We start from the raw sequence: 12,807 nt of genomic DNA on the forward strand, positions 1-12,807 counted from the left end.
GGTCCTTGGGAAAAGGGCCTGGCAGGCGGCAGGAAGACGGCTTTATTTTTATTTTTTTTAAGATTTTATTTATTTATTCGACAGAGATAGAGACAGCCAGCGAGAGAGGGAACACAAGCAGGGGGAGTGGGAGAGGAAGAAGCAGGCTCATAGCGGAAGAGCCTGATGTGGGGCTCGATCCCATAACGCCAGGATCACGCCCTGAGCCGAAGGCAGACGCTTAACCGCTGTGCCACCCAGGCGCCCCAGGAAGACGGCTTTAAGATGTTGCCTCGAGACTTGCCTCCCATTTCCCCAGTGTTCATGATCCACAGTTCCTCCTGCAAATAGTGACCGGTCCCCTGACAAGTCTCTGTTCCCGTTGGCCTTCAAGGCTGATGGACACAGAAGATCCCAAGGCAGGAAACGCTGGGGATCCCTGAGGGAATCTTGGAGTCTATGGAGGGAGGGGGTTGGGCAGTTGTGAGTTGGGGGGGCTGGTTATGGGCTGGCAGGTGTTGGGAAGTGAGGCTCGGGGCGGCAGCCTGGCAGGTGGGGCACAAGGGAGGGAGGCCGAGCGGGAAGGTGGGTGGCTGCAGGACTGCTGTGCTGGACACACACTGCCCTGAGGGACCACCAGGCATCAGAGGACATGGGTGTCCCCCTAGGATAGAGGCCAACACCATCCCCAGAGCAAGTCCCCATCCTTCATTGGGTGGGAGATTTCCCACAACTCACTGTTTACCAAAGACATCAGGAGCTTTGTCTGTCCCCTCCTTCCCCCTCTCCAGGCCCAGTACAGGTGTGCGGACTGGCCCCGTGGCCCTGTCCCCGCGTCCCACTGCAGCATATCTGTGGGACCAGTCCTGGCCCCATGTCCTGCTGCAGCATGACTGTGGGACCAGCCCCATGGCCCCATCCCTGTGTCCAGTGCAGCATATCTGTGGGACCAGCCCCGTGGCCCCATCTCCGTGTCCAGTGCAGCATGACTGTGGGACCATCCCCGTGGCCCCGTCCCTGTGGCCCCGTCCCCGTGGCCCAGCGCAGTGTATCTGTGGGACTGGCCCCATGGCCCTGTCCCCATGGCCCAGTGCAGCACGACTATGGGACCGGGCCTGTGGCCCCATCTCTGTGTCCAGTGCAGTATGACTGTGGGACCATCCCCGTGGCCCCGTCCCCGTGTCCAGTGCAGCATGACTGTGGGACCAGCCCCACCGCAGCTCACAGCCCGCACCGCTGACCACAGCATCCCTTCCCGTGGTCCTGGGCTCTGACTTGTCCCCAAGCCTTACCCGCTGGCTCTCGGACACGGTGGGCTCCCTCCCAGCCTGCGTGCTCACACAGGAGAGGCACGTTCGGCTAGCACAGAAGCTCTCTCTTTTATCCGCCAGCGCCCCGGCTCCCCAGCGGAGCCCGAATCCCGCAGGCGTCCTCCGTGCGCGGCGGCTGCAGGCTGCCCTCCCCTCCCTCCGCCTCCAGGAGCCTTTGCCAAACACCCTTCACTTTGTGGCAGCTCCTTGTTTTTTATTATTTTAATTGGTGCTGGGGCCTCACAGGTTTACAACCCCCATGTTTATACTAACCATACTTTAATAAGACGCCTAAGAGCTAACAGGAACCCGGGGCTCTATAAATGTTTTAATTCACACAAACCCACCCACGTATTTCCATTTACACCCACTGTGGTCAGGACGTAAAATCGACAGCCGTCTGTGGTGGATTTTTCCAACCCTGCCTCCCCCAGTGCCTTCTCCTCCCTCTTCCGACACTGACCAGCGCCTGGGGTTTAGGGTTAAATTTTGCACGCCAGGGCGATGGCAAGGGCTGTGGGGCGGGGGGCTGCGGGGGGGGGGACCTTCGCCAGCCCCCCAGCCCCATCGCGGGCGGAGTGCCTTGCAGAATCCGCCCTCACGGACCCACCCTATTTGCCTGTCAAGAAGACACAGAATGAAAGCGGTTTTCATAGCCTCCTCTTGCAGTACTGCACGCATTTCGCGGTCGCCTAGACACACATCCCCGTGCGCGAGGAGACGCTGTCACCACAGTCCCGCCAGGGAAGTGGGTGGGTGTGGTTCTGTGTGTACTTGGAGCAATGCAGGGGATTGGCGCCATCCGACGATACTTCCAGAGTGCTCGCGGGACAAGGGGTATTGGGGGCACGTGCACCGTGCACGGAGTGCGAAAACCACAGAGCCCAACTCGCGGCGTGGCATTGCATAGACACTCGTGCGGGGAGGTGCTCGAGGCAAATGGGCCTTCCCGGATCCGGAATTCCAAACCCAACAGCCATATTAAAAGCATTAAACGCGTGTTAGCCTCCCTGACGTGCCGAGAATGGGGCTCTGGGGCGCCGGACTCGTCTCTGTTGTCCCTGGAGCGGGATGCAGCCATGCGGGACATTGTGCAGAAATGTCCAGGCGCACAGGAACAAGGGACACAGCCGTGGCTATCGTCCCAGCTCGGAGAAGAGCTCCACACCACACGGCAGAGGAAGGCGGATGCTTCCGGGCTGGCCGTCACTGCCTGGCATGACCAGCTGATCGTCCTGGAGCTTTCACGCCAGCGTGCCACGTAGTAGGTCTCCCGTCCTAATGAGTGTGCTGCAACGTGAGCCGAGGCACGTCCAACGTGCTGAGGGTCTACGCGGGGAACGGTGACGTCCGCGTGCGTGAGTGACAAGTGTCCAGGGAAGGACACAGGTGCAACCTCCAAGTCCCCGAGAATTGTTCAGCTTCCGCAGCGTGACTCGGGGTTGTCCCCCTGTCGTCATGGAAACCCATCGCCAAGGCAAGGGTGAGGTATTTCCTGCATCAGCACGCTGCATGAGAGACCACCGTACGCCGGGCAGGGAGGGCTGTCCGTGACTCTGGAACAAAGATGATGACACCGAGCTGTCCTCAGTCGGCTCCCAGCAGGGAGGGCATGGCTGGAACTAGAGGGGATGGGCAGACAGCCCGGGCCAGCACCGCATGACCACGGCAGCCAACGAGGAGCCAGCCAGTCTCCGTAGAATGCCCGCCGTCCCATTTTGCCTGGGGCCGCGGGGGTCACTACGACGGGCGATTTCCAGTTTTGACATGGGGAAACGTTCCATGCAAAACATGCTGAATTAATTGGTCACTTCGCATCTCCAACCCACGTCAACCCCAGACGTCCCCCACTCCTTGAGCTCCAGACCACAGTGTCCCCTCTGTGACCGTGTTTCTCACCAGACTTGCTTCTTGTGACTCATTTCCATGGGCATTGACGGGTGCCAGAAGCCCCAGAGGACAGGCAGACACCTGCTCTCGGAAGGGGGGGATGTCACCCTTTGTTTTTTTTTCCAGCCATTATTGCCTCGAGGGCAGGACCGCCGCCAGGATGGCTGAGAAGAGGTGAGCACACAGACACCGTTTTCAGGACTCGCCTTTCTGCAACCTAGCCGTTCTTGTGCATATTGACCAGTGGGACAATTGTCTACACGGTTTTACGGAATTACTGGACCCTCTGTGTATGTGTTTGCTGCAGCTGATATGACAAACACCCCAGAGTGGGGGTCTTACACGACATGGTTTTTCATGGTCCTGGAGGCTGGGAGTGTGAGATCCTGGTGGGGCTGAGGCTGGGAGTCTGAGATCCAGGCGGGCCTGAGGCTGGTTCCTCCTGAGGCCTCTTTCCTTGGTGTGTAGACCCCGTGTTCTCCCTGTGTGCTCATGTGGTCGTCTCTGTGCATGTCTGTGTTCTCATTCCCTCTTCCTATAAGGACCCCAGTCCTATGGGATCCGAATCCACCCTAGTGACCTCAGTTTACCTTAATCCCCTCTTTACAGACCCCACCTCCAAATACAGCCCCATCCTGAGGTTCTGGGGGCGACGCCTTCAACACATGAATTGGCGGGAAGGCACACAACTGAGCCCACAACGGTCACTATGACCTGAGCTCCTGCTTATCTTTACGGGGCACTTTCGGCGAAAACCCAGGACACGTGTCAATGACATGCAGCGACAGGATGGTGGGGAAACTGAGGAACACCAAAGGAAGAAACAGCCAGGGGCAGCTCGTTTATCTCAGTGGTGGGGTTCCCAAGTTACCTCGCCCCTGGGAACTTGTCAGAGGCCCCTGGCAGCTCGGATGGACCCAGTCGACATTCCCGGTGGACGCCAGGAGCACCGAGAACCCCACGGTGGTCGGAAACTTTCCGACGTCAGAATCTTGCCCGAGCTGCTGGCGGCCAGGGCTGCATAAGGCAGACGCCTTGCGTGACAACCAGAAGCATCCTTCCCCCCCCCCCCCAGATAAACGCTACCGAGGGGCTGGGAAGCCCTCCTCCTGCCCGTCGTGCCAGAGGACCTCTGCCGATGTGCGCAGGACCCAGAGTGGCATCTCTGCTTTTATGACGGAGACACCTGGGGCCGGGAAAATTAGATCTCTGTTCTACTCGGCGTTCCCCTGTGCTCCAAAAACAGCCATCCCGTGCGTTTCCCTGTTGCTCTCAAGCTTCTCGCGGACGTCCCGCCAGAAGATGGGAGTCACAAAACATTTCGAAAAGCCCCGATGTACATTTTACAACCGGGGTCACTCGATGGCACCTCCATTCTCTGATGACAACGGGCAGACATTGGGAAAAAACCCCAAAGTTGAAATAATTAATACGCGTCTCTTCACTATCAGGCCATCGGCATGGCCGCTCGTGTTCTGATTAGCGGGACCGAGTAATGGACTTTCCATGCGTTGTGCGCGAGAGGCCCCCTCCCCTCTCCCAGCCGAGCCGAACACGTAGGAAATTAACAAAGTCTGTGACCCGACAACCGACAATTCATAAATTCATTAGATTAAAAAAAAAAGAAGGAGGAGGAGGAGGAAAGAAAGAAAGAAAAAACCAGCAACATAGCAATTCCATTAATAGGGTTCGTTGCAATGCCTAATTTACATTTCTGCCTCCCCTGGCAAAGATATTACTTCATTAAGATATTTTTTTTAAATTAGAGAAATTTTAATGACTTCTCTTATTTATCGCTTCCATATGTAAGTAGTTATGTTTCTTACAAATGGAAATGAGACCCCAAAATTACCACAAATGGGGCCAGGCCGCGGCGCCCATGTGTTCCCGTGCGGAGAGGGTACACCTGCCTCCTCGAATTACCGTTAAACCGCCTGTCCATTGAGCAGACTCCAATAGGCGGGCTTTGAAAACCACTCTCGTTAAATTTATTTGGAACCGAGGAGACCTCTCCACCAGAGTTTCGGCAAATGAGCTCTGATAATATTAAACACCTGGTAAGCCCCAGCCCCCCCGGGGACCCCGCACGGCTGTGTTTGACCTCTGGCCCCTCGGCCCTGTGATTCCCAGGGCTGCACTCAGACAAGAAGGGAATTCTGAGGGAAAACACCTGTTGGCCAACATGACCTCGGAGCCATGGCGGGAGGGAGGAGGCAGCTGGGCAGAGCTCGGCCCGAAGCCCGGGCGACACAGGTGTTTCCTCCGCAGGGTCTCGGGTGGTGGGGATGTCACCAGGAAAATGGGGGGCCCTGGGGCAGCTGGACCAGAGGGTGACAGCAGTTCCATCATCCTGGAGAGCTCTGGGACTCACAGGAGGTTAAGCACAGAGGGAGGGAAGGACGGCCATCGGCTGTCCTCCTACAAGAGATGGGAGGGCAGCCCTAGAGGACGCCATGCTCAGACACCGTATTCTGGAGAAGTCACCCCAAAGAGCAGTGCACACATTGCACAGAAGTTAGGTTACAGAGAGAGGACCCCCACCAGGAACGGTACATGTCCTTCTCCCAGTCAATGGTGAGCCATGATGGTGACAACGGGCATTCCTCTGTGGAGTGAGGTACCCCCCCCTCATATGCAGGACATGGGGCATCTCTCTGTAGAGTGAGGTCCCCCTACTCAGACGGAAGACATGGACGTCTCTACTGTAGGGTGAGGTCCCCCTACTCAGACGGAGCACATGGACGTCTCTACTGTAGGGTGAGGTCCCCCTACTCAGATGGAGGATACACGGTGTCTCTACTGTAGAGTGAGGTCCCCCTACTCAGACGGAGGACATGGACGTCTCTACTGTAGGGTGAGGTCCCCCTACTCAGATGGAGGATACACGGTGTCTCTACTGCAGAGTGAGGTCCCCCTACTCAGACGGAGGACATGGACGTCTCTACTGTAGGGTGAGGTCTCCCTACTCAGATGGAGGATACACGGTGTCTCTACTGTAGAGTGAGGTCCCCCTACTCAGACGGAGGACACGGGCGTCTCTACTGTAGAGTGAGGTCCCCCTACTCAGACAGAGGACACAGGGCGTCCATACTGTAGAGTGAGGTCCCCCTACTCAGACGGAGGACACAGGGCATCTCTCTGTAGAGTGAGTCCCCCTACTCAGATGGAGGACACGGACGTCCCTACTGTAGAGTGAGGTCCCCCTACTCAGAAGGAGGACACAGGGCATCTCTACTGTAGAGTGGCGTACCCCCTACGCATACCCAGGACCCGGGCATCTCTCCCAGGGAGTGGAGATTGAGCTGACCATGCTGATCTGATCATACGTGGTCTTGCCCCTGGGACGTGCGCCCCGTGCATGGTTGTCCATCTTGGTGGTTCCATCATGGAAGAGTACTGGTGTCTTCTGGACGTCACTGGCGATGTCCATCTCCCCCCCAAGTCTCCCTGTCTCGAGATCAAGACCTCAGGTTGGGTGTCCGCTGCTCCCCCCAGGACACCCTTCAGAGGCCTTCCCCGCCACCGTCCTGGCCGACACACACCCAGCGTCCCCATTACTCACATGTGTCAACAGGTCTGGGTACTGAGAGGCCCACAGCTCATGTCTATTTTTATTTATTGAGTACCGATTCTGAAGTAAGATGACAGGGCAGAAGGTAAGCCTGTTAAATCCTTCCGGTAATTTCTCCCTGCACGGTTCTCGAGGTCACTTTGGGATGGGGGTGGTGGCGGAGTGGGGGGGGGGGGACAGGGCAGGCGTCTGTCCCCTCACCCGGGTCTGTCACCACGGTGGGCTCACCTGGTGGGGACCCTTGGTGGCCCCTGCCCCAGCCTTCCGTTTCTGGCATCCTGGGGGACTCTTTGGTGCTCGGATATGAAACAGCCAATTTGGGGCCATTTAGAGAGAGAGATATATATGGATATAGAAAACCCAAAAGAGGCGGGCGGGCGGGCGGGCGGGGGCAGGTGTCCCTGTCTGCACTGCGGGATTCCGGCTCCGACTTGTCAGAACTCATTTCTGCCCGGACAGGGGCAGCCATCGGTTCCCAGCGGCCTCCCATCACTCTGGCTGCAGCGGTACTTCTCCGTGCGTCCCAGACGTGAAAGGTCAGCACCGCGCACGGCAGGGAGAGATACTCATTAATGCAACCAGATTCTTGGGAAAAAATCGGGGAAACGGGGAGCACGGCAAACGCACACACAGAGACAGAGAGAGACCGAGACGATTCCTGGCAAGGTCAGTAACACCAGCAATTTGCCTGCCCGGTCCGCCTGGCGTTTGGGCGTGCGCGGAGACCAACATCTGAAACCCATCACCGGAGCCCTATTAGGATTCTGTCTCTCTCCCTCTCTCTCTTTTTCTTTCCCCCAAGTCGTATCGACACGGGGGATAATAATGAGGCATTCATCCCGCTGTATTCTGTAGGTTTAAACCACTTGCAGGCTCTTCCCGGGACGACGGAGGTGGGAAGGAGCAGAACGCGGGTTCTCGGAGCGAGCCCCTGACGCGCCCGTCCTACGCCGGCCGCGGGACTGAAACCCAATTGCCGTTCCCCCCGCTGAAAGTAAATGCAACTCATCAGTTCCCATCAGGCTGCTGGTATGATTCCTGCCACGGCCCATCACGGTGTCCTAGAGTTGACGAGCCCGCGTCAGCCCCACTTAGCGGTGAGAATGTCAGCTTGTCAAGGGTTTTTAAGGCTGGGACTTGGAGACAAGGCACACCAATTTCTCTGCGAGCCAGAGGGCGGAATCCACCCCCCGCCTGCACCCCCAAAATGTCCTTTTGCCACGGAGGAACTTCGGGCAATGCCACGCTTTTCGCCACTGGAAAAACGGGGAGGGAAGATGTTTTTTTTTTTTTTAAAGATGATCCCTCCTCCCCAACCCCGTGCAAAAGGACAATGCCACCGCGGCCTCTTAGAGAAACTCCAGGCTTGTCTATCGGCAAAATAACAATTAAGTAGAGGGCCCGATAATGAGTGTCTACGTTGCAATAAGCGTCTGCGTGGCACCTAGTTAGGGTTGTGCTCCTGGCTGGCCTCGCCGCTGTGCGGGGCACTGTTCTTCCCTGTTTGGGGTCCAACGGAGGCAGGCGGCCAAACCCCAAAGGCTGTTTAAAAATGCAGCCTCCGATGGGGAAGGGACTGTGGGGGCGCCATGCACCCAGGGTTGTAAACGGGTGTTCAAAGCCCGTGCAACCCGGTGCCCGGTGCACGTGGACCCCACAGAGTGCCCTGTGATGCACCCCGAGCCAGTATTGAAGCATCCCAGAAATGGGCGTCTTTTGGAGCTGGTCTGTATCTCAGAAGTAGGAGGAAAATGGCCACAGATGCTCAGGGCAACTGGCATCCCCGCAGGGCTGGACTGTGGGACACTGGGCGCCCTACAGACCTTCCCGTGTCATCCTGGGATCTGCCATTCACCTGGGCATGCACTTTTGGCACCTGTTAACCGGCGTGCATGGAGCAGAGTCCTGACAAAGGTGTGTGCCAGCTCCCTGACTCACGGCGGGCTCCAAGGGTGGCACGGCCGGACCCCCACCTCCATCCAGGCTTTGCTCTGCAGCCTGCGACCCCACCCGTGCACATGTGCACGTGGGGGTTCCTCTGCTCAGCTCGCTCTCTGCTTCCGAAGCGTCTGCTCTGGGTGGAGGGTTCTAACGCCCGCTGGCTGCCACTCGTCCCCTGGACCCCTCTCCGTAAACCTTCATTCGCCGTGTAGCAAATTGAAAATAGACAGGGCTGTAATTTCGGGGGGCGTTAATGAGGGCCCACGGCCAGCAGGGCGAGCCGGCCGTGCCTCCATGAATCAGTCCTTTCTTTGCAAGCCTGTGGCGTTGTGTGCTTCCCGGCAAAGGAAAAAATACAATGAAATAAAATTAAAAAACAAAAAACAAAAAAACGGGAGGCTTGCAACTCCCCAGCTGGACACCTCCAGCCTCCTAACCAGAAACGGGCGAAAACCCGTCTCCCCGCGAGCCCGCTGTGACACATGTGTGCTCCTACCCCCGGTCTCAGTCCCAGTGAAATACGTGTGGGGGCTTCAGTGATCGTATTTAAAACTCCTTCCCCTAATTCTTCACCATCCGTATTTCTTGGGTTCCGAAGCATCCCGCACGCACACCACCTAATTCACCGAAGATGTAAAACTCAGGTTTATTCCATAAGAGTGTATGTCGGAGGGGAGTGCCTCTCTGGCGTATTTCCCCTTCACCTTTTCAGATTTAATCAGCAGCGAAATGAGCGAAATGGAACAAAATTCCTGTTGTTGCGTGTTTGGGCAATGTCATTCCCTCCCCGCCTCCCCAAATCAGGCCCAGGTGATAAAGGTACGCTTTGCACTGACGCCTTCCCTTGTAATGAACGTAATGGGAAGGATCTAAAAATGTTTAAAGCTTTTATTTGCTTTTTTTCTTTTTCTTTCTTTCTTTTTTTTTTAATGAAAAGAAGCATTAAATTGTAGACAATTCTTTCGGAAATGGGTTCGCGTATCCACAAACACTCTCTTGGAAACACTTTCTGAAGCTGCGGCTGTGTTGGGTGCCCTGAAATAGGGGTGCGAGGCAGCCCTTGAGTGGAACCTCGCCCCCAAAGCAAGAAACAAGCCAGCTCTCCAAGCCATCGTAAAAAGCGAGTGATTCTGCCCAAGCACGTGGGAGGATGACAGGTGCTGGTCTCAAAATCGAGAGCTGCATTCTTTAAGCGGGGATGGGGGTGTCAGAACGTCTGGAAAAGGAACACTATGGGGTGTGTATTACGTAGGGCTTGGTAGGGCACCAGCCGTCAGGGGTTGAAGCAAACGAGAAGGTGTCGGCTCACAGAATGCAAACTTCAGTAGGAGACAGGTTTCAGGAATGGCTTGATCAAGGTGTGTCACAGGGTCGATGATTGGTGCCTGCTTTCTACCCCTATGGGCATTCATGTAGCAGTTGTTGTTTGAACACCTTTTGCTTTTGCAAATACCTTTGGGAGAGTCGAAGGGTCCAAGTTTGCAAACCCAACGGATCTTAGGGTCCCCACCTGAAGAATGAAAACACGGAGCCAGCTGACGCCTACGATCCCTGATGTCCCCGCAGACCACTGACTCTTTAGGACCCAAGCCTTTCTCTTTCCTAAAAGACCCAAGCCCATCACCAGCTGTTTAGTGGGGACTCCAAAATACCTTTCTTTTCTTTTTTTACAAAAAAAAAAAAAAAAAAAAGCGCACGACGTCCACAAACATACAACTCACTACTTCAAAGCCAACCACTCAGGGACATTTAGCACCTTCACCGTGCTGTCTGCTTCCAGAACATTCTCATTTCTCCAAAAAGAGACACTGTTCCCCTTCGTGGTCACTGCCCATCCCGCTCCCTGGCCCCTGGTATCTACCAGTCTGCTTCCTGTCCTTAGAGATTGACCCATTCTGGACGTTTCATATAAATGCAATCACACACCACGTGCCCGGGGGTCTCAGGCTTCTGTCAGTGAGCATCAGGTCGCGTGGACCAGGGCTGCCCCTTTGGAGGGCTGAGTCATTCGGCGTCGTGTGCTTGCCCCAACTTGTGCTTACCCAGCCGTGCGTCTATACTCCCGTGCGTCCAAGAGCCCCCGCGTCCGAGAGCCCCCGCGCCCGTGCGCCCCTGTGCCCGTGCGTCTGTAGGCCCGTGCGCCCCGGTGCCCGTGCGTCCATAGGTCCGTGCGCCCATGTGCGGACGCTGGGGCTACTTCTATCTTTGGGCTGTTGTGCGTCATGCTTCCAGAGACATGCATGTCCAAGTTTCCATGTGAACGCCTGTTTTCCGAACACCTTTCGGGTGCTGGAGAGAATCAGCACCGGGATCTGCTCCTGCCACCCCACTTCTCCCTGCCCCCATGCCATGCAACAGCCCAGGTGGGCAGGGAGCGATCCCGTGCAGGGAACAAAGTTCGTCCCCCTTTGCAGAACCCAACAGGACTCCAGCTCGCTGGTATGTATAGCAACCCTGTGACTTCTCTTGGAAGGAAAACCCTCTGTGCCATTCCGACGTGCTCTACCCACCTTCCTGTCCACCTTTCTGTCCCAACCCACACCCACGTTGATCAGGACCCTGGCGTTGCCTTCTGCCTGCTACCCTCTGCAAACCAGCGCTCGCTCCGATGGCCCCGCCTTTGCAGAAACTTTGCAGGGACAAGGATGGGGAACGCTCGCTCGTTGGAGACACAGGGGGAGGGAAGGGGAGAGGTGGGAGTTACAGCCGTCTGGGGGCCGCCTGCGAGATTTACTGGCCACGGCCTCCGCAGACCCATAAAACCAGGTAATAGGCCCTCTGGAGTCATTACTTAGACCAGAGCAGAGGCACCTGTTCCGAGTGGCAGCTGGGTCTCGGCCAAAGCAGCCTCGCACTCTGGAAGGCGCTCTTACTACCCAGCTCTGGGGACGTCGCAGGGCTCTCTGGTCCGCGGTCGACCGGCCCTCAGAGAGGAGGAGAAGCAGGAGACCCGCTCGGAAGCACAGGTGCGCAGCCGCGCGTAGGCGTGCTCTGTCTTTTGGGACAAAAGCACTTGGCAACTCTCAGGACACCTGCCTTCGCGTCCCGTGACGCACACGTGCCGTTAACTACCGTGCGCAAAGACGTTTTATACCCATGGGGACCTGCACCCAGGAGAGGGGCAGTGTGTCAACCCCACCTCCCGGTCGCACTTCTCTTGGTAGAGTCCGCGCACTCCTGCGACGTCTACGGCCGCTGCGTGCTGGCACCGAGCAGGTGCTCAGGGAACAGCGTGGCGCAACGGGTAAATGTAAGCCCTTCCCTGCCTCTGGGGGAAACTTCATTACGTCTCCCCATTTATCACAGTGCGCCGTTCCTTCCAGTTTGTAAAAGGAGCTTTTTTTTTGGTTTTTGGGTTTTTTTTTTTTAAACAACATGAGAAAATAAAATTTCCATTGAATCTGTGCGTCTAACAAAGGATGTGAACACAAAGCATCCAGCAATGTTTCTTTCTGACCCATTGGATGCCTGGACGCTTGTCATTTGTATAAAACATTGCCTTCTTAATTTTTTAATTAAACATTGAGAGAGCATCACGATTCGGATCCTTATTTTTATCCGCTGTAAAATGGGGCCGCGGGTAATTATGATGTACTTTTTGGCACAGGACATAACGTTTCCTTACGGAAATGATGGGGTAACGCGATAACAGTTGTTTATTTATTTATGAAACAATGTTGATTCGTGGCTACTTACAAATGCTTATTTCCGGCACAGGACATGCTGGAGTCACACTCAGAACCCAGCTGCGAGGGGAAAAACTGTTTCATTTCACAGAGATGCTGGTTCCAAGAACTGCCGCTGGAAGTCTAGGGGGCCTGCTGCAGGTGGGGCATCCCCCACCCCCACCCCTTGTTTCAGATCACGGTTTACATTTGCAGATTCTCTTTCTCCCAAACCGAAAGCAATCACAGGAGCTGCGGGAAGGACAGGGTCACAAGTTCCCGAGATCAGAAGCAGCACCTGCCACACGTGTGGGTTTTCTCGTGGCTTCAGAGTCGCCCGTGGTTTGGCGGAGGACAGAGCTGACTTCCTCCTGATCCACGGTGACCATCCTTGGGTGGTTAATGGGAACGCTCACTGTCTTTCATTGATACGGAGAAAGTAAAGGGTGCA

This window comes from Ursus americanus, chromosome X, assembly GCF_024610735.1.
Source record: "Ursus americanus isolate L20-20 chromosome X, mUrsAme1.1.p, whole genome shotgun sequence".
NCBI lineage: Eukaryota > Metazoa > Chordata > Mammalia > Carnivora > Ursidae > Ursus > Ursus americanus.